At 37.6% G+C, this 23,293-nt stretch overlaps 1 pseudogene; it reads right to left on the minus strand.

The window, feature by feature from the left end:
* Positions 1-686: 686 nt before the first annotated feature.
* LOC139119263 (extracellular serine proteinase-like) lies at positions 687-11,834 on the minus strand (annotated as a pseudogene).
* Between the last annotated feature and the right edge of the window lie 11,459 nt (positions 11,835-23,293).

A 23,293-nucleotide genomic window follows, 5' to 3' on the forward strand; every position in this document is an offset into this window, starting at 1 on the left:
AGAGAGAGAGAGAGAGAGAGAGAGAGAGAGAGAGAGCTCTACGAAAGACTAGTCTCATATCTGTGCTTTTGCTACATTCGTTTAGACCAGTGAAAGTTTTGGAATATTGTTGAATTAAAGAGTAACTGTTTGACGAGAAAAAAGATATTATCCATATCATGTTTGGTGCAGACCGTAAAATGTTAACTGTGTACAGTAAAATACTGCCCTTCGTTCTATTGAGTAGAGAAAATGCTAGCCTTAGATCCATTTTGTACTCATGACACCGTTCATCACCCTATACTCTTGAGATGTTTTGCCGTCCTTCAATCGATTCTGCTCTGAAGATGTTCTCATCATTTTCTGTACCCAGAAGTATCGTCCTTCGTAGTCCTTCACTGTCCTTCGTTTTAGTTTCACCCCACGAACATGAAGAACAAGACTTAAGCGTAGACCTTTTTCTTGTTACAATGCGTTGCTTCCGCCGTTTAAAACTCTTTATACGAAACATTATATTGAAATAATACATCATCGTTTTTTGTCGTTTACTTATTGTGTCAAGTTATATATAATTCATAATGCCAAATGCAGTTTTGTGCATAAGTTGTGTTTCGATTGGTGACGACGTGTAGCAACAGCCACAAATGCAGTACGTTACTCGCACTGGCGAAAAGCATCATGGAACAGAAAGAGGACCGAAGAGATAATTCAAGTGCAATAATAATTAATATTTTTATTTTTTAAGCTAAACACATAAATCAACGGTGTCAATCACGACGATTTATGTCTACATTGAAAGGAATCAGGTTTTCTGGAAGACATCGGGCTATTTCTGCCTTTTCGTCATCATTTACGTCACTACACGGGGTCCACAGTCTTCACAGTCTGTCCCCAACTCGCAGACGTTGTACTGCGAGCCCGGTCCACCGTCATCGCATTCGCCATCTCCACTGTAACTGCAGGTATTCTCACATTTTACTTGGGCTGCAAGGAAGCAGTAGCATCGAGTCAGACCAAAAAGACGTAAGAGAGAACGAAGTGGTGAAAAGAGTATACAAAAAGAAAATCCTTTCCTTATCGGTGTCATTGGCTCGGTTCTTTTGGGGCAGATGTTTGATCGTGTACTGAAAGATCCGTCGCTCGAGGGCGCTCTCTGCGCTTCTCCTGGGGGGGGGGGGGGGCGCAGAGAGTGCCCTGGGAGCGACGGATCTTTCAGTCTAGTTTGATCACTGAGTACACCGATTCTTAATCGTTTTTCTTTTAAAGTAATTTGTTGTATTTGTTGGTGTCAAGCTTAACTATGTTTTCAAAATTTCCACTTATATACTACTATGATTGTAGAATATTATATGCTCTCTGATACATTTGGTTGTCAAAGCGAGAGAGTTTGTAACAACTAGGGCGCAATCTCAATGGTAGCATAGCATAGGAGTGTAATGTTTTCAGTGTAAGATATTTTGAGTAGTGGTAGAAAAAGACTGCGGTAGGCGACAGCTCATTTATTTTTAGCCTCGGATTAAATATTTTGCAAAAACTCCAATGGCCGCTATCCCTGTGTTACCTCAATGGGGAGGAGGGGAATAAAATTCCTGATTTTCACAAAACTAAGTCAGTGAAATCTTCGTTTACTGCATAAGCTGCAAAATGAGCTCCCCGCATGTGGTAGACCAAAAACTGTGAATCTTAGAGAGTACCTACCACAGGGCGGAGCGTCTGTAGGGGTATCTGTAGGAGGATCTCGAGGTCCACAATCACCACAGTCGGTACCGTAGTCACACACATCATAGGCTGACCCTGGTCCTCCATCGTCACATTCCCCGTCGTTGGCGTATTGGCAAGTATTTTCGCATATACCTGGTGGAGGACGAGGTCCACAATCACCACAGTCAGTGCCGAGATCACACACATCATAGGCCGACCCTGGTCCTCCATCGTCGCATTCCCCATCGTGGGCGTATTGGCAAGTATTTTCGCATATACCTGCAGAAAGGGAAATGATACCATTGACAATACAAATTAATATTTTGAAGCGGGTAAACCAGTCACCTGTGATCTATTCCGCTTTTCCATAGACGTGTGTGTACATATGCCTGATAAGAAGACAGGTATATGTAGACACGTCTATAGCAGAGCGGAATAGACCACAGGTGACTGTGGGTAAATCTTGCTTGCTGTACGTATCGAATTATTCTTTCAAACATCGATATTTGTATTAAAATCAAGACAATGGAATTACAAGCGTTAAGGTAGTCAGCGCTCAAAAGAGAATACGTTTGCTAAAGCTTTCCTCAATGAAACTGTTAATTATTGCTTCACCGAATCAAAAATAAACAATCTGGGGTCACCGTGCAAAGAAACAAATTACTCAACATTTACTGATATTTGACATTCAAAATGGCCACCATCCCCGTTTACTCAATGGAAATGAATAAAACATTCGATTTTCAAAAAAAAGACGGTGAAATTATTTCTTATTCCAAGACCCTTAAAGGTATACAGTCACCTGTAATCTAATTATGCCCATATATGGTCAAAGGGGCGTTCCTCGGTATTCAAAATGCATTTTCGCAACTTTCACCTTTTTCAGGATATACAAAAAAGCAGGACTTCAGCGCAACGTATTGACGATAAGAATCATTTTTAAATATACTATTACTGTATTTACTGAAACAAAATGTCCCTGTGCCTTGTCTCTCGTCTTCAAACCGATGTTCGCAAAATTGTACGCGAAGATTAACAACCCTTTGTTTTTTTAAATCCCCAAGCTAGTTGCAAGCGTACTTGGGAAATAGCCAATACGTGATGACATTTGACGAATAATGAAGGAGAAAGGCGTATACATCTCGACGAGGAACGCCACTGCACTTTAAGCAATAGGGTGATGTTAATGTGTTTAATTTATCACATGGCTACGATGATGTCCTTTCAAAAAGCAGGTGTAACGCCGGTCCTGCGTTAATCCTTTCACCACCATGGTTTGTCCCAAATCCATTGTTTTCTATGGTAAAGTTGGACCTGTATACAGGGAACTGGGGGTGAAAGGGTTAAAGCACAGTCCCTCCACATGCAGACGGACTGTGGTTAAAGTGTGGTGAAGTACAAATCGTGTTACACGGCATGATGGCTACAACAGATCATGGAATAATACAACTGACATCTTTATTGTTAATCGTGTAATTGTACCTAAAAGCCTATGAATGAGAGAGAGAGAGAGAGAGAGAGAGAGAGAGAGAGAGAGAGAGAGAGAGAGAGTGTGTGTCTGTGCTTTTTTTGCTGCATTCTTTCAGAGCAGTGAAAGTTTTGGAACATTGTCGAATTATAGAGTAACAGTTTGACTGGAGTAAAGATATCAATATTTTCCACACAGACTTACCATCTGTTGGTGCATCAGTTGGAGGGGCTGCAGTTGCAGGGGGTGGGTTAACATCATCTGGAATATGCAATAGTTTGTTGGGTGTGGAACTGTCAGGAATCTGACTGATTTTTCCGGACTGAGCTGCAGATCTCAGAACCGATGCTACCTGGCCCGGCGTCAAAGAAGGATTTTGTTGAAGAATTAACGCAGCAACACCTGGAAATGTTATATAATATGCAAGTTATACATACATACATACATACATACATACATACATACATACATACATACATACATACATACATACATACTATTTATAATCACACACACACACACACACACACACACATATATATATATATATATATATATATATATATATATATATATATATATATATATATATATATATATACATACATACATACATACATACACACATGTTTGTGATGCAAAGAAAACTGCTACTTTATGTATGAGCTGCCTCATTCTGATATTTAACAAGTTTGAGGTGGGTGGTGATAATACAACAAGGAGATTTTCATTGTCATGTAAATATCAACCATAAAATATTAAAACAGTTGTATATATTTTTACAAACAGAAGGAACGCAAGTATTTTATACTCGATACACTAAATACTCAAAGCTCAAGTTCATTTTTAATGTGCCCTATGCATTAATGTGTTGTTAAAAAGCTAAGTACTTCACCCGATATTTTTGTTTTCTATTAGCACAGAACTTGAAATATAGTGTGATTATCATAATCATTGCTGTCAGCATTGCTGAAGAGGCAAAGGCAGGTTTTCCGATGAGCTATATATATTATATTATTTCCTGATTGTATACTGACCAGCTACATGAGGCGTTGCCATCGAGGTTCCACTGAAGCTATCGTAGTCATTGTCTCCAGTGTTCACGGAACTGTAGACGCTAGAGCCAGGCGCAAGGATATCGACACAGCTACCATAGTTTGAATAGCTAGCGAGAGTGTCCGAAGACGTGGTTGCACCAACTGTTATTGCCTGGCCAAAAATGAATATACAGAGATAGAAATGATGATTACTTTATCTATATTTCATACTCAGAGACCTGATTCTGCGCATAGCACCCCGCTCAAGTATTTTAGGTTTGGCTCATTTACTTTTTGCTGAATTGTTGATTACAAAAGACAAATAATGATTTCAAAAGACAAATAATGTAAAATAACCTTTTAACGATATATTTGCTTGACTTATCGCTAGGTGTACCCGTGCTGCAATGCTTTTATTCATCTCCTCTTTAATATAATCGAATTTTGACTGTGATGACTCAGCAAAAACTGAATGAGCGAAACCCAAAATATATAGTCTAAAACACGTAATGAAATCTTAATACGAGCGACACTGTGAATGAGACAGCTCTTTGCCTTAATACAGCATTTTTGACGAGGTGCATTCTGCCTTACTATAAAGTGGCATATGATCCTTACCAGAAATATCAACGGATGATGAGATGTCGTTACAGCAAAGCGAGGCTCTATTCGATGAGCTACCGTAACAGCAAAGCGAGGCTCTATTCGATGCTCACTCGATGCAAGATGAACTGTATTTTGGGCTCTTAACTTATTTTGAGAACTCCCGAATTCATTACAAAAAATATAAGAATGGCAACTTCTCTTACACTAATAGCAAGTGCATTTTGACAGACAAAAAGTGGTAATGGCGGAAATATTCTGGCCAGTATGGTCAGGCGCACCTAACCGCGAGGCCGATTTCGTATTTATACCTCTAAGCTTGTTTGCAGTCCTTCATTAAAAACTTAAACGTTAGTCTCTAGGATTATACTGGACTGTAACACAACTCACTGTGAAACCCTTTTCCCCATATCTTAACTGGAATTACAATTTCATGGATATTTTGTGCTTTCCTTGCAAGCTTATGAGGTTCAGCTACTTCTGAGACGGAATATTGCTAGTGTGGAATATGCAGCTGTGAGCAGATTTTCAATATTTTTACGGTTTTTTTCAAATATGTCTTTTGACAAAGTCCTGTTACATTTCATAAAAAATACCATTATGCAAGTGACATTACCTCATCTGAGAAATGTTTTGTTAACCCTTTGAGTGCTGTAATTTTTCCCACCAAAATTTTAGTGAAACATTTTTACCACTTTTTATGAATTTTTCTGTAATTTTATTTATAATTTTGGATCAAATGGACATCATATTTCATCGGCTACAGTTTGTTATCAAAATTTTGACAAAATCTGGGAAAAAATTGACTGGAACATATTTTCTAAAGGTGACAAAAGTTGACTTTGGCGCTCAAAGGGTTAACTTCACAACAATATATTGTGATATTCACTTCTGATTAAAGGTAAAATGCGCCTCTCAGACAGATTCGGGCTTCAAACTTTTACAATATTATTTTGGTCTACCACTTGTGGGGGCTCATTTTGAAGTTCATGGAGTACGCTAAGTTTTCAACGGGTCAGTTTTGTGAAAAATTAGGAATTTTATTTTCCATCATAGCGATAACGCAGGGATGGCGGCCATTTTGAATTTCAAATGTTGGTAAATATTGGGTGATGTGTTGGTCTTGGACCAAACTTTGTACCGTATACCCCGGATTTTTGTTTTTGACTTTGGAAGAGAATTGTTGAACGTTTACTTGAAGTTAGAGTGAGCAAAGGTATGTCTTTCATTTTCAAGAGGCGAAGTAGCTTTATATCATAAGATGCATAAGCTCACAATCCCATAATCTACATCACTAATATCAATACCTCGGGAGCTGATGCTGGTGACCTGGAACATGCATCAGTATTTTCATTTCCTGCAGCTGCGATGACAGGGTATCCAGCTCGGTCAGCTTCTTTACAGCATCGTTCAGAGACACGGAGAACCCGCCACCAAGCGACATGGAAACCACTCCTGGTTTTATTCCGGACGCAGCGACCGCATCCATTCCTTTAGTTGAATGAGAAAAACAGAAACACGTTAAGCGTTTGGATCTCATTGACGCGTCCAACTACCAGGAGTATATGAGCGTAAACAACCCGATTATTATCAACTTTTAGTGATGCTTTCATAGCAGATTATTTTAGTCATGTTGATAAATGTGGAAAGGAGATGAACAACAAGAGACCTTCAACTGACAGTGCCCTATTTTTTATACTTTTCGTCGACGTTCCATCATAAATAAAAGGATGTAAGCATCCATATCGATCAGTATCTTAAAACATGCAATAAAGACGTCAACTATACGTATCATAATTTACCATATCACAATATTTGACCTCGAAGTACAAGCTGCAGGATATTACGGGCGAACAGTTCCTATAGATAGCTTCAAACTTAAGTTTTAGGTTTAGGAAGGTATTATTTTGCTTGATCCACAGTCCCTCTACCCACCGTCTTTGAAACGATCATTATTGTAATATCTGTTTTCGTCAATTTAAAGCTCCACTATATCTGTATCTTTCTGCACTTTGCTTACCAAAATATATCATCCAATCTTCGGGCATGTTTTGAATTGCGTTTATTCAGCCATATTGTCTTTGAAAATGTCAGTATTTCGATACTTGGTGGTGGATTTGGTCGATTAAATTCAGGCGCTCAACACGCGTGTATTTGCAGCGCCATATTTGAGTTGCAACTCAAAAAATTATTTAGTTGCTAAAAATTTCAGTTGTTACCCCAGGGTAACCGTGGTTGTGCAGTCATCGTCAATGTTTGCAAACCCTTACATGGTCACTTTCACGCAAGTTACATTTGATTTCACAAAGTCGTCTCGAAAAAACTGCAAAAAGATACAGCTAAATGAGGCTTTATCCCATTTGTTTTAAAACCATTCTATCAAAAAAAAATGTAAGAAGATACAGCTCATAGGGATTTAGCTCACCTCCAATAATACCACTAGTAGATCCGCTACCTTGACAGCTTAAAACACGGCCTGCGTACAGGGTAGCGCCAGGCGCTACTCCAACTGTATTCCCACCAACAGTACCTGCGCAGTGAGTTCCATGCCCTTGGCAATCATACCCCTGCAAAATGTTTAACAAGGAAGTTTCAAGCATAACATCTTCACATATGCTTTCATGGTGGACATATTATACAGTAATGTTTTGTCAGTATCGTAGCGTGCGTCTATTTCGACCTCTGAAACATTCTGGTCCGTGTTACTGAATGTTTAAATTTTCTCATGAAATGACGCGTTAATTTGTTGGTAAACTGTAATGTCATCTCACATCTCAAGGGTCGTCCGAAATGTTCCCTTGCCAACGACTGCTTGAAGCATATTAGCATGCAGGTGAGATAATGTTCTCATTTACATTGAAACAGTTCATCATCATTATCAGATTCGCAAGTGAAATCACAAACATATTTGTCCATATGCTCAGTAAGGGTGTAAATTATGTTTACATTCTAGGTCATACACATAAATTTCATCTCAAGAAAACAACCCGTACTCCCGAAAAAATTAGCGTGGTGTGAACTATCAGTAAGTACACTCATATTATGAACCCCTATTTATCTATCATTCTTCCACAATGCCGAAAAACGGCGATTTTCGACCGGTTTTTCAACGTTTCCAACCAAACATCACGAGGGGTACCGGTATGTTTTCCTGCGATATCGTTGGGTAGTAATTCCAAAGAAACCAATCACGTGACCTGTTATGAATGTTGATTGTTGATGTCCGCAGTGAAGTTCTTTTACATTTAAATAATTTTGTTTATTGCTTTATTCGAGCAAACCTACCGCTCCATGTTTCAGCTATGCTGTTATTTACTTAATTATGCACTCGTAAACAAACAAACAAACAAAGCAAACAAGACGAAAACATCGGAGACTGAGTTCCCCCGAGATGATCTCGCATGTGCCAGCTACAGCTTGGCCATTCTGATTAAACATATCGGTATACGTGTTGTCTATTATCATGAAATTCACCACCTACATCATAGCCGTCATTAAAAGCATCGTAGAAAAACTTGGCCCTCTGTCCAAACTCCACGTGAGAGTAGCGTATGCCGGTATCGAGCACAAACACGCTGACTCCACTACCGTCCCCTGGTAGAGAAAGAAAGGACAGTTGAATACCTTGCGCCATATATCATATTTAGGAGATGACATGGAACTAAGATATCGAGACAAACACCACACTAATAACTATTTGAATGTTGTGTTCATTGTACGCGTTTTAATTCTTTAGTTAATAAAATCTTATACTTTCAATTTTTTTCTCATTTCGAAAACGATTACTGCACATTGTAAAGGGGTGGTCGTCGGAACTGCGCGTGTGCGACTTTCTTGTTTGTAAGCAATATATTTCATGCATGATATCTATATGCATCACTTCAACATAGCTGCAACAAATAAAGTTTACGATATTCATTGTTAACAAGTATGTTTCAACTTTCATCAATCGCCAACGTACCCTAGATACAGTATTTACATCGGTCGTGGGGGTCCCTGGCAACCTTTGGGCAGAGTTCCGACGTCCACCCTCCCCCCTTTAAGTTGCTGTTTGTCTCACAATACATACCAAGTGGGGAGGAAGAATATACGTCGTCCAAAGGGAGATCTGCTTGGTCGATTCTGTCCAATCCCCAAGTGGTCGTTGCATGAATAACCTCGTCCTCTTCAACGTATTCCACCTCGTCCATCCAGCGAAGCTACAAATTGAAATTGTACAGAACAGTTACTATTCACACTTGGTGCCGAATGTAGATAGAGAAGACGAGGATGCAGGAAAAAACTACAAGCCTTTCGCGGTCACTCAAACTCTTATGATCTTTGCGTGTATGTACAAAGTTTATTTGTGTACTTCATTTACTCATGCAAAGATATATTGAATTTCATCCAAGTGAATATAGATAGATAGATAGATAGATAGATAGATAGATAGATAGATAGATAGATAGATACATACATACATACATACATACATACATACACACACACACACATACATACATACATACATACATACATACATACATACGTACGTACGTACATACATACATACATACATACATACATACATACATACATACATACATACATACATACGAACGTACGTACATACATACATACATACAAAAATACATACATACATACATAAGTACGTACGTACGTATGTACATACATGCATACATACATACATACATACATACATACATACATACATACATACATACATACATACATACATACATACATACATACATACGAACGTACGTACATACATACATACATACAAAAATACATACATACATACATAAGTACGTACGTACGTATGTACATACATACATACATACATACATACATACATACATACATACATACATACATACATACATACATACATACATACATACATACATACATACATACATACATACATACATACACACACACACACATACATACATACATACATACATACATACATACATACATACATACATACATACATACATACATACATACATACATACATACATACATACATACATACATACATACATACATACATACATACATACATACATACATACATACATACATACATACATACATACATACATACGTACGTACATACATACATACATACATACATACATACATACATACATACATACATACATACATACATACATACATACATACATACGAACGTACGTACATACATACATACATACAAAAATACATACATACATACATAAGTACGTACGTACGTATGTACATACATGCATACATACATACATACATACATACATACATACATACATACATACATACATACATACATACGAACGTACGTACATACATACATACATACAAAAATACATACATACATACATAAGTACGTACGAACGTATGTACATACATGCATACATACATACATACATACATACATACATACATACATACATACATACATACATACATACATACATACATACATACATACATACATACATACATACATACATACATACATACATAGTTTACTTACTATGTCAAGAGCTTCTCCAGTAACCTTTGCAACAAACCCTTTCATCAAGGCGGTAATGTTGAGATGAAATTCGACGTGTAATCCCTTCTCCTCACACAAAGCCTGAAGTCTTTCCTCGAATGCTGCAAGTTCTTCGACCGTAAGGTCGTCCTTATAACGGAGAAGGCAAGATATGAATGCTCAGTTCGGAAATCTTCGATGAAAATTATGGTTCGAAGATTTGGATATTCATAATATTGAAGAGAATTAACTTACCTTAAGTTTTACGATGTACTCTTCCTCAATCTTCTCGTTACCAGCATGGAGGAGAGGGGCTTGAGTGTTACGCTTTACGAAGCTGGGACGTAACTCACGGGCTTTTCGGGTCAGTTCTTTTTTCTCTTTCAATACGTACCTCATCTTATTGGAATTGACGTTTTCCTTCGCCTTAACCTTCTCTCCTAATGACTTTTTGGTCTTGAACCTCGGAAAAGCCGAACTGTGCGCCAGCAGAATCGCCAACGCACAGGCTACGATCGTCAAGTACGTCAAGCTACCCATGGCAGTGAGCTAGCTTGTCACTGTGGTAACTGCTGTAGCAATAAAATATTGGCGATATTTTTCATTTACTGTAACGTTTGTCATTGCGTTGTCGCTATCGACACGATGATCGTGTCGATAGGCGCCACCTTGTCATTGATGTCGAACACAAAAAAAGTCGACGGTTCAACAATAAAGTACGATGGAGGAAAATTTGTTTAATTCAGTACCCCGGATTGAGTCCTGTGCAGTGAGTCAAACCTTTACTCGACTGCAAACAATTTCTACTCCCATGGAAGAGAAGAATTTACTCTTTACGTCGAATTGGTAAAATAAGGTTTATACTACGACACTGCGTTTGCAATTTAGGGCATAGCCCTGCGAAAAAGTCTACACAAACAAACACTACAGAAGTTAGCACGAAAAAACGTGTTTTATCAATCTTAGCTACTGACTGATACATTCGTTCAGGACAGCGAATCACCTCACAATTCCGTTATATCCAACTTATAAATCGTTACTGAGAGTTGGACTAGGTACATAAAATTTGCCAATATTAGCGTTTGAATAAATGCGACAATCATGTATCGTCATTTTAAGAACGACTGATGTATATTCCAAACTGAAGATGATTCATTATTGCGAACTGCATTGGAGAACCTTTCATTATTTTGCTTTAGTAAAATACATAAAACTATGTTACATAAGCGGAAAAATCTGATAACATTGAAAATATGGTTCAATAAGCTTTAAGGCAAGGACTTTTTGTCACGTCAATTGTAACAGTCAAGGTGAACCTCCGAGAAGGCTCATCTATGCACAGCAATGGAGAGAAGGTGTTCTTACCTCTGATATCTACTCACACAGACTGTATCACAGACGCTATCTTGCTGCCTCTGTCAAATCTTCAGCTTGCGTTCAGGTCAGTTCGACACGCTATGGCTGTAAGGGTAGGACAGTGCTCTTTATATAATTCTTACCAGTAATTACATTGCCTTTTCGCCTCCATTATGACATGGCATGGGGTAAATTGTTTATTAAAACCCTTTACAGTTTGTGCTCGTATAGTATGATTGTATAATTATTGCTCAGTCATTACATTTAATTACTGGCTTAATTGCTTTAAATATCTAACCGTTTCATAATCTCATTATCTGCTCGCGGTGGGATCTCGCGTCCACAAAGTAAAGTTACCCTGCAACTTTGCCCAATTTTATCGAGGGTGATAACTTGTCTTGTAGATATACGTGGCTAGCAATCACGAAACAAAATATTCGTTGCATTTTCGTCATGAACGTGTCTCTGAAACCCGCTCTGAAAGCAAGTCAAGTCGTAAATATCAATCACTGACGTACGTTCAATTGAGTTTTCATGAAGGTATACTTTATTCGGTCTCTCAACTGTCTGAAAATTTCGAGATTTCTTCGAAAATCAGAAACTTCTTGTGCTCAGCGAGACTTGTCGTTGTATTATATGGCTGGGGCATCGAACAAAATGCATTGGTATAAAGTACATGATAATTGGTAATAGCCTTGAGAGTCGGAGACTTTGAATTTGAGCCATATCATACAGATACTTCATCCAGAAAAGAAACTTGACTTTCTTCACATGTTTTGGCAACCGACAGGTAAATTGACTTTCTAAGTCTCGCGAGATCAATACGTGAGTGTGAAAAGTGTATTGGATGAATATATTCACAAACGTTTTGTCAATTGCTAGTCACAAAGCAACGATGTTGTGCCCGGAACCGAAGAACTATGTTTTTTTTTTGGTTTTTTTTTTAACAAGTTTTTATTGAGATCATCAAAGTAGTTTAGGCCTACGATCTCAATAGTGGGCGGATACATGCATGTCTATTACAAAAACTACAATAATGATATCACATAAATGTCAGTCAGACACTGTATTCATACGCAAAAAGTAATAATAAAATAAATAAGATTTTCCAACTACGTGTATTGCATCCGCTATGTTGTGGTTGTGGGAACAAGAGTCTTTAGAATACCACCAATTTCTTGTTGTGAGAACAATGTCATTACGCCCTCATCGTCCCTGCTGTACATATCAACCAGCGCTTACGCAGTATATATGTTGTTCTTGCAGAAAATCTATGCGATCAAAAAAGAAGTCATCGAAATTCCACCATTCTAAATGACATCATATTGTTCGCAAATAATATTCAAGGACTGATACACAACCAGCTATGAAACTTTTGACTCTGTTTTACTATTCCAGATAAATAATCTGTCAGAGTAACGGAGGGAATTGATGCCTGTTATCTGCTTTGTTTTCAACACGAAATATCAAACAGTGTGGAGAGTATATTGCGTAAAAAAGAAATAAACGTACTGCCAACTGACTTTGAAGACTTTTACATAGTAGATGGAAGGTGTTTCTTTGATTTCTAAATAGTACAAACTAGCAATGCACTCTAGCGGAGAATTTAAGGACTTAACACAAGTTTATGCCGATGAGCGACATTTTCCACTTTTAGGAAGACAGTAGCTTAACTATTGGTGAATGTTTTTGTTTTGCATGTCATTTGCAAGTTCTGATTCTACTTCTCAAAGCACGTTGACACACCCTCTATCTAGCTTGTAAAAATTCCATCTGTCAGTGCAATTGCACTGTTCTTTAGAATTGACCACTGTGACAATTCTTTCAACAATCAAGATTAGAATAGAAGTAGAATAGAATAGAATAGATCTTTATTGAACCGTATGCCAGTCTGGCTTATTAGCATGATGAAGTGTACGCGAGTACAAGATGTGCTGAGAAGTTACATACTTTGCACCTCAACATACTTTGTGGAGTCCCTGACAAGTTGTATCTATTGCCTGGGCCCTTCAATCTATAGTTTTTTTTTAATTGGGTATTTTCCTTAAAATGTTACAATTCTTTATGCTAGTGTACTAGTTTTTCTCTGTAAATACATCAATTTTCGCACAAATAATAATATAGGAGACCACTTTTCCAAGTGCACTGTCATCTTGTTGTTCTTTTTTGCAATGAAGTTCTCTATCTGATATATCTGTCGTATGAAAGACACCAATCCTGCAAAACTTGGCTTAGCACCGTTCATTTTACAGCAATAGGTGTGTTTTCTCACAAGTAAACTAATAAAGTTAACTAACAGAGATTCATTCGGATCTGAAATAACCAAGCAGAGTTCGTTTGGTGGTGAACTCAACTCTAGAGAGTCTCCCCAATAAAGTAATAGATTCCTCCAAAGGGACACTGAAAATGAGCATGCATAAAATAAATGTTCATAACTTTCAACTTCGTTCATGCAGTATGTACACAGAGGGGTTGGACATTTTCTTGGGATTTAGTTTGTGAAGTTTTTCATTAGTATAAAGAATATTATGTAGTAATTTAAATTGGAATTCCCTCATATTGCTGTCGATGGTCATCTTCAGCATTAGTTTATACATTTTTTCCAATCCAGAGTACCTGAATTCAAAACTTCTTCCAGTTTTGCTGGGCTCCAATCTATAGGGTTTGGTAATTGGGCAGTCGACATAGCATAAAACTGGTCTCCGCTGGGCGGAAATTAAATGGCCGCTTATGTGTAAATTAAGAGATGTCTTCGGAAAACGTTCGGACAATGGTCGCATTCACGCCGCAGATCATGAAAGACTCTACGGGAGATAGTGCTTACAAAATAATCACATAATTACAGCATTAATACCGCTGATCAATTACCTCCCTATGTAGCGCCATTACAATGAAATGAAACTTAATTTATAGTCACGCTATTCACATTGCTTGACGTTGCCGTATAGGACCCTGCTCCGTACCGAGACAGCAGGTTGTCATCGTGAACATAATGACGTTGTTGAATAAATGACTTTTTGCCTAGAAATTTAAAATAAAACTTGAATTAATAAATATGAGCTCGACAATTGCCTTTTGGCAGAATGCTGTCTCTATAATTGATTGCGTGGTAAGCAAACTGCCTGATGTGAATTACAACTCACACAATCTGAACGACACGGAACCTCATTCCGGACTGGCATCACCGTGCTGTAACCATGCCGCAATCGTCAAGCTTGGCTTTTCAAGGATCACTTTCTGGAATGTTTTCTAATCTTATAATTTTGCCATTTCGCGGTATTCAATACTAGTAAAAAGTTACATTTAAATTGAACATGTCCGTTAAGTTCAGGTTAGGTATTATAAAGGATTCCATCAAATGCACATTTTATAATTTGTAGTTTGCACGGACTTGTATATTTTAACCAATTTAACGACAATGAGAATGAACATTGCAGATATAGCCCTATAATATGAAAACATAATTTTCACAGTGATACACTATTGTTGTATAATTCGATCTACTCCTCTTTATTATTATTTTGGTTTAAAAATCGTTTTTATAAAGACGGTACGAGAACTGCACTATGGTAGCACAAATTAAACATTTTCCCGAGGATCAAAAAAAATTCCGATCGGAAGTAGATCACGTGTTCGATATTGCTGCGGAGCTTAGTTGTGAGATCCGTCGATAAAAACACATCGAGTGCAGTTTAACTTTTGTATAATCATTGTTGACAAGTAGATTCGAAAAAATAAAATGTTGAATTTGACGTGGCTCGAACTGATAACGTATTTCATATCTCAAGTCAACTTTACTGAAATGATTTCACAGAAAAAGCAAGGCACTTCCCCGTTCCCCCCTCTACTGTCTATGTTATAACACACATGCAACAGGTCTGTCTCGCTCAACCGAGTCACATTTACTGAAATCTCCAATAAATGGTTTAGATGTTCTCTCGATAAGCTTAGAAAAGCGGAGCAGACATGAAAAGCACGTCACTGTGACCATATGGGGAAAATATCACACCGTAGAGACAGACTGAGAAAGCGATGTTGCTATCGATGATTTGTCCTTGGAATGACGTACAAACACTTCTTTTAAGTGCAATACATGCGCATATTTGTTACTCTTTTACTCTGGACTGTAAAGCTCAGTCGTGTACCTCCGCACCCGAAGTGTTTTTTGGGGCGGAGGTACGGAGCGCCCGCCCACGACTGGGCTTTACAGTCTATCTCTTACTCTTGCCTGCAAAACTTTGAATTCTTTTCTTGATATTTTTATAATAACAATTTGAGTTTGACAAGACAAAGCGATGTGTTAAACAGAATAATAACAAGGTAACGTGAAAATTATATCGATACGTGTACAAACTGACAGAATTTTGCACAATTTCGCATGCTGTGTGACGTTTACGTAAATTTAATGGCTAGAATAGGTTCAGTGAAATTCTTACCAAATCTTGCTTTTGTTTTTCGAAGTTGTGTTACAATATGTGAAATTTAATGATTGCTTTATTTAGTAAATATTATATTGAAAGTATGCCGCAATTCATTGAAAATTGATGGTGATTGACATTCATTAAAGGTGCAAGTTTTCATCAGCTGTACCTCTGAGCAAATTGAGTAACAGTGCACAACTTACAAAGGAGGACAAAGGGCTAAAATCAGATAAACAGTCAATGTAAACAACCACAAATGCGAGAACCAGGGATTGACGACTGCCCCTTTAAGGTAGTACGCGCCTAGAAAATGAAAGCCCTAAACTTATTCTCAAACCGCCATCAATGAAACTTTCAATCATTCTCTTACGAAATCAAGAATAAAATTCAGGGGGCGTCGTGAAAATTTTGGCTATAGAGGAAAAGTAACCAACATTTACCGATATTTGAAATTCAAAATGGCCACTATTTCTGTGTTAACTATACGGGGGAAAATAAATTTTGCGAAAAACTAAGACGGTGAAAACACTTGTTACCGAGAGCTTTGAAATGAACCAACACAAGTTGTAGACCAAAAAAGACTTGTAAAAATTTGAGAGTTTGAAAACTGTCGACTAAGCGCTTGCTATACCTTAAGTAATGAACAATAGAAAGTCATCGAAAGATTACACAAGACGTCAAATTCAATCGCTGATGTAAATTGAAAATATTTGCTCCATGGGAATACCACTTGGAAAATTACACCACAGGTTGGCATTCCATACCGTCGCTATCAATTATTCAACGGTCAATAAAGTAATTATAACTAAGAGGGTAGCAATAAGTATCACAGATTAGTAAAGTAATTAATAGCGTGTTTTTAATTGGCGCTCACAGAGATGTCGATTAGGGACGCTGATCATGAGATGACAGTCTTGCGTCATTAACACTTTATTTCCATTATTATTATTTATGACAAGATGACTTTTCATTTAAGCAAATGACCAGCGCACTTGGAGGAATTTTGTCCTTTCCGTAGTATGTGACTGGTTGTTCAGTGTGATTAGAGTTTGTAGTTTTTTATTATTTTTGTCTTTGAGGACCTGCCGCTAGTGAAGCAATAAGTGAAACAAGTGGTGTACATTTAGGAACAAAGTAGGTAATATACTACAACCTTATCAATATCAAGCTCTACTTTATCGTCAAACATGCGCTGCTCCCCACAGTAAGGGGAAGAGCAAGCTACTGTCATGCACCAATAAGATAATAGAGTTTGAAAAACTAAACAAACAAACACAAAAGGCCAAATAACATTAAATGCAAAATTTACATACAAATTTTAACAGGAAAATGTTGATCACAGTATCTTTGGAGAGCTGAATAGTCTTTTGCTATTTTTTTATTCCTTTTGAGAATTTGAAATGTAGGAATGATATTCTGTAGGTGAACGTATTTATAAGCTTTGTATGTCAATCATGTTCAAAAAGACTTTTGTTTTGCTGTTTTTTGCATAAAAATCTGTGTTTTTATGAAAACCATCTAAAGCTTGTTCTCAGGAAAACTATCTTAGTCTTTGCCACATAAAACTAACCATAATCAGAAGAACTGTTCAGAGTCATAGTGTAAAAAAATCGCACAAACTTTGAGTCGGCAAGGTTTCTTTGGCTCAAGAGATCGGTAATGGATGCATTGGTCATGCAGCTACACATTAGCACCTATACTATAGTAGTTTAAGATTTGCTATCCCAGAATAGCGTCCACTGTATCACCAACAGTGCCTTGACTGATGCTAGACCTGACAGCACAAACGCTCGTGTCAACTACAAATCGTTGATTCTGCTATTTGGCCAGAACGCCATGGTGAATATCCCCAATAAAGTTAGCCAGACACATAAAAAAGGGGAGACCATTTTATGAGCCCTTTAATCTTCATCCTACCAACATAGTTCACACCTAAATCTTACCAACTGCGGTCCATTTGGATCCAAACACAGCAACATAGTTTCCTCTCAGTATGTTCATCAGGTCTCTCATTTTTAAGTTGATATTTTATGACAAAATAATTATAAAATTCATAAATTTAAAATGTTTCATCTTATAACATTGCCTTCTTTAGATCTTAACAGGAAATGAACACAACCCGTGAAAATGCCAAATCTTGGGCATATCATTACAATGTAATGTAAAGTATGCATGTACCCTTCTAGGGTCCAAGTGGAACCACTGCAAACATTGAAAATAATTACAACCACTGACACGTTTTTATAGACCAAAAGTTTTATCAAGAATAGCCTTGCATATGCATTGGATGAACAATTCCTGCATATATACTGGATAAAGAATTCCCAAAGGGCAGAATTTGACCCCAGTTGATAGGATGAGAGTTTTAAAGTCATCAACACTGCATTAATACCATGTGATCACCCCTGATAATTTCAGAGCATCTATGGCAGACCCACAACAATGTTTATGAGCAGTTCTGCACAGACCATTGTTGATATGGTAATGCTGATGAAATTGACATCCATTCTAGAATTTCAACAAACAAATCAAATGTGTTTTATTTTCCAAAAAATTGCATATGATTTTGAATGTATATACACCATGAAATTCCAAGACATTACATCGAAATTTATAATTATCATACAATAAAATCCCCCTGTAGAATAATGTTATGTTTTGTAAACAGTCTCAGTAGGTGAAGTATACTAACATTGGTTGGAGTAAATGTAAACGAATGAAAAAACAAACAAACAAACAAACCAAAACAGTCTCAGTATATGTAGGTGAAGTATCCTAACATTGGTTGGAGTAAATGTAAATGAACGAAAAAACAAACAAACAAACCAAAACCACAGATGAAATAATTATACTACTTTTTATAACATGTGAAGGTTTACAAATATATCATATGATACTCATATTATTGTCTTGTACAGGAGTCATGCACATGGGTAAACTGAATTATCCAATAATTTGGGACAGAATCACTGAAATTTACTCATTTTACTTCAAATACAGAAATAATATGGATACATTAAAATACATGGATATTGAGTCATACACTGGTATTGCTATGGACTTCCATTGTGCAACACATGGACTTCCATTGTGCAACACTTTGTACTATAACTCACTATGAAGAATCTCATTATTGTAGGGTTTTTGATCGTTGTCATTCTTGTAAACATTTACACAATACCACGAGATTTGCATTTTTCTTATTGCAAAATGCATCTTGGGGACAAAAATTTAGACTATCACGCTTTTTCAATACCTTCCTCTTTACAAAACCTTCCCCTTGTACAGGCTTATTTTGAAGTTCATGGCATAAATTAAGTTTCTGGCATCTTACTTTTGTTGAAAATGTAATATTTCACCCAAGTGTTCTCACAGGGATGGCGGCCATTTTGAATTTCAAGTGTTGGCAAATATACAAGTAACTTTGTTCTCAGATACCAAATTTTGCATGGTGACTCCGTTTTTATTTTTGATTTTGGAAGGGAATAGTTTACAGTTTCCTAAAGGAACATTTTAACAAAATTTCAAGCCAAAGTGTTTGGGTATGTATTACCTTAAAGGCAGTAATTGCTGACTAGAATCACTTTTATTTATGAAATGGATAAGATAATGTTATAATGGATAATACAAGAATGTGCTTTTGAGTGAACAGTGAAAATCTGTAAATAAAAGTTGGTTATTTTTTCATGAAAATTGGTTAATACTTATCATTCTTTTAAATGAAATTTTTTAGTTGAATCCCCCACATAATGACTATGTAAATTTCACAACTATGAGCTATACTACGAAAATATTAAATTCTAAAAATGCATTTTTTCCAACTGTGTGGGATCAAAAGGGAATTCAAATGGAAGAGTGAAGAGTTCAGAGGTCAAAACTAAAACTGTCCAAATGTCTATCTTACAACCATTTTACACAAGATAAAATTCACCTGATTCTGTAACCCTGATATACATCTGGTTAGTATATAATGATGAAATAAATGTTATAATAAATATGAAATCTAATGTCAAAAAATTACACATTCCATATTTACAATAGAGAAACCCTTAAAAATATTACATCAAGAAAAATCAAAATTTTTATGATTATCTCTTCTTCTTGTACAGTAACTGTTGCAATAATTAATTATATTAATTGCATTATTGCCCCTTCTTAAAACTTGTACACTTTATGTTTTGAGGTTCCATCTTTACTGAAAACTGGAATACCTCAGAACTTTGTGGTTCATAAGAACTTGTTACTGCTTCCCTGGATCTTCAAGAAGTGTAGGAGAAACAGCAGCAAAGGTGTCATGTAATGTAGATGTGTCCTGCATACAATATGAATGTCAGTTAACAATAATGAATAGGAAGTTAATGCGATATTACTACGATGTAATGTACACAATAATTAGCTTGTGTACCTTTCTGCATCTTGAGACATTACATTGTATGATAAATTTCTAGGATCAATGTTTGCTTCAATATTTAACCCTTTGAGTGCCTACGTCAATTTTTGTTCCCTTTATAAAAATATAACGCTAACAATATTTTCAGATCTACACAATTTTTTTCAGATTTTTGCAGAATTTTTGGTCCAAAACTATAGCCAATGGAAAGTTATATTTATTTGGTCCAAAAATATAAACCAATTCCAGAAAAATTTATAAAACTTGGTAAAACTGTTGCACTGAAATTTTGGTGGGAAAAAAATTACTGCCCTCAAAGGGTTAAGGGCACCGGCTACTTTTCAGACTGTTTCTTTTATGCTTCTAGCTCAATAACCATTTTGTTTCCCCTGCTGTTTCCCCTAAAACATATCATTTAAAAAAAAGTCAGGGGATTCTCTGTACAGTGTAGGCACCCTATTCATCATATGGGTCCAATTTTAAAGGTAAACTCGATGAGGATCTGAGACAGCAGATCCAGATGATGATACCGAGGCATAATACAGCAGCAATGGCGACAGCTACTGCCGCTGCTATGATCAGCGCCATTTGCTGTGAAACTCCAGGTGGCGTGAATTCTGTTCCACTGGGTACATTGGGTGAAACTTGTCTGTCAGTTGTCAGTGATTCTGGTGTCCTTGCAGCTGTGATTCTACTGGGCATGATCGACTGTGATGGTACTTCTGTTGCCGCAGTGGACTGTTTTGGTAACATGCTGCCTGTTGATGGCTGTCTGACAGGTGTGGATGATGTGGTCAGTTTGACGCTGGATGTTGATGGTGATACACCATGAGTAGGTGGTCTGGTTGGTTTCATGCTGGATGCTGATGTCACTGCACCATCTGACGACGATGGAACAGTTACAGTCTGTGGTATCTTTGGCGTAACTGTATCACCAACTGTAGACACCTGTTGAGTCTGAGATGATGGTGCCGCGGATGGAGACTCTGAGACTGCCGCTGTCTCACTTGAAGACGGAGTAATCGCTGTTGAACTGTCAGCTGTATCGACCAGATATATGATTACTCTGGTCGTGCTGTTCTTCTCTGGCACACCAGCATCAACGGCTAAAATTTCTAGAAAGATGGGAGAAAGTAGCAAATCATCTCTGGTGAGGTCTCGACTGGTCAGTATACTCCCGGTGGTGCTGTTGATAACAAAAGGTGGATCAGTTGAGTTGATGCCCTTCATGAAGTATGTTAATTCTCCCGCAATGCCATCATCATCATCACGGGCAGTCACTATAAGCACTACGCTGTCTCTTGCAGTGTTTATGTCAATGAAGGGTTCATAGACAGACTTTTCAAAGACTGGTTCATTTTCATTTGGCGGTCCACTACTTACAATAAAGATGCTCAGTACGATTCTGCTGTTTCTCGCTGGAATGCCTTTATCAATGGCCAACACTTCAACAGAGAAAGGTGATGAAATTGTATCGTTGTAAACAAGATCTCTGTTTGTGGAGATGTTGCCTGATGTGGGGTCAATAACAAAGGGAAGATTGACAGCAGGATTTCTGAACTTGTATGTGATTTCTCCAGCATTGCCATCATCTGCATCGTCCGCCTTGAGCACGAAGATAACCGTGTCTCGAGGGGTGTCAAGGGCAACATCTGGCACAATGACAGGTTCATCAAAAGTGGGTGAATTTTTATTGGCGGCCCGTCGGTGACATATATTTCCAACCGAACTGTGCCATTTTTCGGTGGAATACCTCCATCCACAGCAAGTACCTCCACAACAAAGGGTGAGGATAAGATATCATCAAAGGTGAGATTCATGGTGGTGGAAATGTTTCCTGAAGTTTCATCGATAGTGAAGGGTAATTCTCCACCATTTGGGTTGTACAGATGGTAAGACACATCACCTGCATTGCCAATGTCTCCATCTTTAGCTTGTGCCACAAAAAAGATGGTCCCGATTGGTGCTTTGTAATCAACCTCAGGTTCAGACAGTGTATCATTGAATGTTGGTGTATCTAGGTTTGCCGTGACAGATATCATTAACACTGTGGAGCTGTTTTTCGGTGGGAAACCACCGTCCACTGCTACGACATCTACAAAGAATGGAGAGTTGAGCGCATCTTCATAGGTGAGGTTTCTGCTGACTGAAATACGGCCAGAGTCTTCATCAATGACAAACGGTGTGTCAGTACCATTTACGCCTTGAAGGAAATACGATATTTGTCCAGCAATTCCTTCATCCTCATCGACAGCGCTGACAACAAAGATGACGGAGTCAACGGGAGTATCGATGTCAACTGGAGGAACAACTGACAGATCTTCAAAGCTTGGGGCTTCCCTGTTCGGAGGGCCTTTGCTGACATAGATTTGTATGGTGGTACTTCCATTTCTCTGTGGTACACCTCCATCAACAGCCCATACTTCAAGCTCAAACGGTGACGATATGACATCTTCCAGGGTAAGATTTCTAGTCGTCGAAATCGTGCCTGTTACTGCATCAATGACAAACGGAAATTTTTCGTTACTTGGGTTATGTATGAAATAAGATAAATTCCCTGCAACGCCAATGTCACTGTCATTTGCTTGAACAACAAATACAGTAGCCCCAATTTCTGCACTGATGTCAACGTGAGGTTCATAAAGATCTTCTTCAAAAGTTGGGTTTTCTTTGTTGACTGGGCCATCAGTGACATAGATTGAAAACACTGTTGATCCACTCTTTGCAGGCACTCCGGCATCAACACTCCACACTTCAAAGATAAAAGGTGATGATACAATATCCTCATATGTC

Source organism: Ptychodera flava, chromosome 19 (assembly GCF_041260155.1).
Source record: "Ptychodera flava strain L36383 chromosome 19, AS_Pfla_20210202, whole genome shotgun sequence".
In the NCBI taxonomy this organism is placed as follows: Eukaryota; Metazoa; Hemichordata; class Enteropneusta; family Ptychoderidae; genus Ptychodera; species Ptychodera flava.